This window comes from Hemiscyllium ocellatum, chromosome 2, assembly GCF_020745735.1.
Source record: "Hemiscyllium ocellatum isolate sHemOce1 chromosome 2, sHemOce1.pat.X.cur, whole genome shotgun sequence".
In the NCBI taxonomy this organism is placed as follows: domain Eukaryota; kingdom Metazoa; phylum Chordata; class Chondrichthyes; order Orectolobiformes; family Hemiscylliidae; genus Hemiscyllium; species Hemiscyllium ocellatum.
The window spans coordinates 2,602,189-2,607,124 of NC_083402.1; the positions used below are offsets into that span (position 1 = coordinate 2,602,189).

The 4,936-nt window shown below is 58.1% G+C and overlaps 1 protein-coding gene across 1 annotated transcript in view; it reads left to right on the plus strand.

Annotated features, from left to right (window-relative positions):
• The first annotated feature begins 2,770 nt into the window (after nt 1-2,770).
• Nucleotides 2,771-4,936, plus strand: part of LOC132826372 (interleukin-7 receptor subunit alpha-like) — a 59,932-nt gene continuing 57,766 nt past the window's right edge. The window contains exon 1 of the mRNA XM_060842253.1: nt 2,771-2,789. The gene's annotated coding sequence lies outside the window, so the exon portion shown is untranslated. The remainder of the gene's footprint in view (nt 2,790-4,936) is intronic.

The following is a 4,936-nucleotide window of genomic DNA, read 5'->3' on the forward strand; positions in this document are numbered from 1 at the left end:
CACTCACTCCCCCCTCACTCACTCCCCCACTCCCCCCCTCAGTCCTCCCTCACTCCCTCCCTCACTCTCCCACTCCCTCACTTCCTCACTCCCTCCCTCACTTCCCCCTCACTCCCCCCTCACTCCCCCCTCACTCCCTCCCTCACTCCCCCTCACTCCCCCCTCACTCCCCCCTCACCCCCCCCTCACTCCCTCCCTCACTCCCCCTCACTCCCCCCTCACTCCCCCCTCACTCCCTCCCTCACTCCCCCCCACTCCCTCCCTTACTCCCCCCTCACTCCCCCCTCACTCCCTCCCTCACTCCTCCTCACTTCCCCTCACCCCCTCCACCACTCCCTCCCTCATTCTCCCCTCACTCCCCCTCATTTCCCCCTCACTCCCTCCATTACTCCCCCCTCTCCCCCTCCATCACTCTCCCTCACTCCCCTCTCACTCTCCCCCTCCCTCCCTCACTCCTCCTCACTCCCTCCCTCACTCCCCCTCAATCCCTCCCTCACTCCCTACATCACCCCCCCCTCTCTCCTCTCTCACTCCCCCCTCACGCCCTCCATCACTCTCCCTCACTCCCCTCTCACTCTCCCCCCCTCCCTCCCTCACTCCCCCTCAATCCCTCCCTCACTCCCTCCCCTCACTCCCCCTCACTTCCCCCTCACTCCCTCCATCACTCCCTCCCTCACTCCCCCCTCACTCTCCCCCTCACTCCCTCCCTCACTCCCCCCACTTCCCTCTCACTCTCCCCCTCACTCCCTCCCTCACTCCCCCCTCACTTCCCCCTCACTCCCTCCCTCACTCCCCCCTCACTCTCCCCTCACTCCCTCCCTCACTCCCCCCTCACTCCCTCCACCACTCCCTCACACCCCCCTCACTCACTCCCTCACTCCCTCCCTCACTCCTTCTCACTTCCCCTCACTCTCTCCACCACTCCCTCCCTCACTCTCCCCTCACACCCCACTCACTTCCCCCTCACTCCCTCCATCAATCCCTCCATTACACCCCCCTCACTCCCTCCATCACCCTCGCTCACTCCCCTCTCACTCTCCCCCCTCACTCCCTCCCTCACTCCCCCCTCACTTCCCCCTCACTCCCTCCTTCACTCACTCCCTCACTCCCTCCATCACTCCCCCCTCACTCCTCTCTCACTCCCCCCTCACTCCCTCCATCACTCTCCTTCACTCCCCTCTCACTCTCCCCCTCACTCCCTCCCTCACTCCCCCCTCACTCCCCCCTCACTCTCCCCTTCACTCCCTCCCTCACTCCCCCCACTTCCCTCTCACTCTCACCCTCACTCCCTCCCTCACTCCCCCCTCACTCCCCCTCACTCCTCTCTCACTCCCCCTCACTCCCTCCATCACTCTCCCTCACTCCCCTCTCACTCTCCCCCTCACTCCCTCCCTCACTCCCCCCTCACTCCCCCTCACTCCCTCCATCACTCCCTCCCTCAGTCCCCCCTCACTCTCTCCCTCACTCCTCCCTCACTCCCTCCCTCACTCCCTCCCTCATTCCCCCTCACTCCCTCCCTCACTCCACCTCACTGTTCCCTCACTCCCTCCTCACTCCCCTTTCCTCCTCCTTTACTCGCTCTCTCATTCCCTCCCTCACTCCCCCACTCCCTCCCTCACTCCCCCTCACTCTTCCCTCACTCCCCCCCACTCCCCTTTCCTCCTCCTTTACTCCCTCTCTCATTCCCTCCCTCACTCCCCTCACTCCCTCCCTCACTCCATCTCTCACTCACTCCCTCGTTCCCTCCCTCACTCTCCCCTCACTCCCTCCTTCACCCCCCCTCACTCCCCCATTCCCCTCTCCCTCCTCTCTCACTCCCTCTCTCACTCCCCCCTCCCTGCCTTTCTCACACCCCATCACTCCCTTGCTCCCCCCTCACTCCCCCCACTCCCCCCTCATTCCCTCACTCCTCCCTGACTTCACCTCATGCCCCCCACACTCCCTCCCTCAGTCTCTCCCTCAACCCCCTCACTCCCTCCCTCCCTCACTCCCCCCTCACATCCTCACTCTCCTCTCACTCCCTCCCTCACTCCCCCCTCCCCCTCAGCTCCTCTGTCACTTACTTTCCCTCTGACAATGTACCTCAGAGGAGATAGTCTGGTGTTGGAGTCAGTCACTCAGCTGTTCCTGGGGATGGAGGAGCTGTCTTCGGAGGAGAGGTTTGGAGGAGGTTGGGCCTGGAGTTTAACAGAATGAGGTGAGAAGATGGAAACAGGACCTTGAGGAGGCTTATCAAGGCAGATGTGGAGAGGCTGTGTCTCTGTGAGGGAGGGTCTGGGACCAGAGGGCACCCTCTCAGACTAAGGGCTCACCTGGTGAAGACAGAGATGAGGAGGAATGTCCTCTCTCCGAGGGGAGGGAAGCTGGAATTCACTCCCACAGAGGGCTGTCGGGGCTGGGTCCCTCAGGATAGCCAAGGCTGAGGCAGACAGAGTTTTAGTCAGGAAGGGGATCGAGGGTTATGGGGGACAGACAGGGATGTGATGTTGAGGATAACCCGGTCAGCCGCGATCTCACTGAGTGACAGACCAGACTCGATTGGCTGAATGGCCTATTTTTGCTCCTATATTTTACAGCCTTTGCCCTCACCCCTGGGTGCCCTCTCACTCCTTCCCCTCACTCTCTGCCTCCAGCGACGAGCCGCTGCTGCTGCTGCTGGAGTTCAGTGTTTACGTTGAGCCGAAGATTATGTTTGTCAGTTTGAACGCCGTGCGGTTATTCCAAACCACAGCCTCTCACTAACTGAAAACAAACGCCCGAGACTGGAAAGTACCGGAAATCAACACGAGGTGACAAACCGAGGGGCTGGGAGTGGTGTTTGCGAGCGGAAGGGTCCTGAGGTCAGACCTCAGCAGGAAAGCTGCCTGATATTCTTACTGATATTCCCAGGCTTTACCCCTGGCCTGTTCTGGGATCAGCCTGTGCCAACTCCTCGGACGCCTGGCCTATGGTGGTCAGCCCATCAGGTCCCCCCCCTCCATTGGACGGTATCAGCCTCAGGGTGTGTGTGTGTGGATGTGTGTGTGGGGATGTGTGTGCTTGTGTAGATGTCAGTGTGTGTGGGGGTGTGTGTGTGTGGGTGTGTGTGTGTGTGTATGTGTGTGTGGGTGTGTGTGTGGGGTGTGTGTGTGCGTGTGGCTGTGTGTGTGTGGGTGTGTGTATATGTGTGTGTGTGCGTGTGTGGGTTTGTGTGTGTGAATATATGTGTGTGTGGGTGTGTGTGTGGGTGTGTGTATGTGTGCGTGTGGGTGTGTGTGTGTATTTGTGGATGGGTTTGTGTGTGGGTGTGGTGGGTGTGAGTGTGAGTGTGTGTATGGGTGTAAGTTTGTATATGGATGTGTGTGGGCATGTGTGGGTGTGTGTGTGTGCGATGTGTGGCTGTGAGTGTGTGTGAGTGTGTGTTGGTGTGGGTGTTGGTGTGGGTGTAGGTATGTGTGTGCGATGTGTGGGTGTGAGTGTGAGTGAGTGTGTGTTGGTGTGGATGTAGGTAGGTGTGTGGTTGTGTGGGTGTGTGTGTGTTTGTGTGGGTATGTGGGTGTGGGAGTTGGTATGTGTGAGTGTGTGTTTGTGTGGGTGTGTGTGTTTCCATGGCTGTGTGTGAGTATGTATGTGGGAGTGTGTGTGTAGGTGTGTGTGTGTGTAGGTGTCTGTGTGTGTGTGTGTGTGTGTGTGTGTGTGTGTGGGTGTGTGTGTGTGTGGATGTGTGTGTGGGTGTTGGTGTGTGTGTGTGTGTGGGTGTGAGTTTGTGTGTGGATGTGTGGGTGTGTGTGTGTGTGTGGGTGTGTGTGTGTGTGTGGATGTGTGTGTGGGTGTAGGTGTGTGTGTGGGTCTGTGTGGGTCTGTGTGTGTGTGGGTGTGGGTTTGTGTGTGGGTGTAGGTGTGTGTGTGGGTGTGTGTGGGTCTGTGTGTGTGTGGGTGTGGGTTTGTGTGTGGGTGTGTGTGTGCGATGTGTGGATGTGAGTGTGTGTGGATGTGTATGTTGGTGTGGGTGTGGGTGTGTGTATATGTGTGGGTGGGTGTGTATGTGTGGGTGTGTGTGCGTGTGGCTGTGTGTGAGTGTGTGGGTGTGTGTGTGTGAATATGTGTGTGTGAGGGTGTGTGTATGTGTGTGTGTGGGTGTCTGTGTAGGTGTGTGTATGTGTGTGTGGGGGTGTGTGTATTTGTGGATAGGTTTGTGTGTGGGTATGGGGGTGTGTGTGTGTGTGGGTGTGGTGGGTGTGGGTGTGAGTGTGTGTGTCTGTGTGTGGGTGTGGGTGTGAGTTTGTGTGTTGATGTGTGTGGACGTGTGTGTGTGTGTGTATTGGTGTGGGTGTGTGGTTGTAGGTATGTGTGTGTGTAGGTGTGTGTGTGTGCGATGTGCGGGTGTGAGTGTGTGTGTGGATGTGTGTGTTGGTGTGGGTGTGTGAGTGCAGGTATGTGTGTGTGTGGGTGTGTGTGTTTGGGTGTAGGTATGTATGTGTTTGTGTGGTTGTGGGTGTGTTTGTGTGCGTGTGTGGGTGTGGGAGTGGGTATGTGTGGGTGTGTGTGTTTCCATGGCTTTGTGTGTGAGAGTGTGTGTGTGTGTGTGTGTGTGTGGGGGGGGGGGGGGTGTGGGTATGTTTGTGTGGGTGTGTGTGGGTGTGTGTGTGGAGTGGGAGTGTTTGTGTGGGTGTGGGTGTGTCCATGGCTGTGTGTATGTGGGTGTGTGTGGCGGTGTGGGTGTGAGTGTGTGTGTGGATGTGTGTGTATGTGTGTATGGGTGTGTGTGTGGGTGTGTGGGTGTGAGTATGTGTGTTTGTGGGTGTGAGTGTGTGGGTGTAGGTGTATGTGTGTGTGTGGGTGTATGTGTGTGTTGGGGTTTGATGATGTGTTTGTGAGTATGTGTGTGTGTGAGTATGTGTGTGTATGTGTGTGGGAGTGTGTGTGTGTGTGTGGGTGTGTTGGAGTGGGTGTGGGG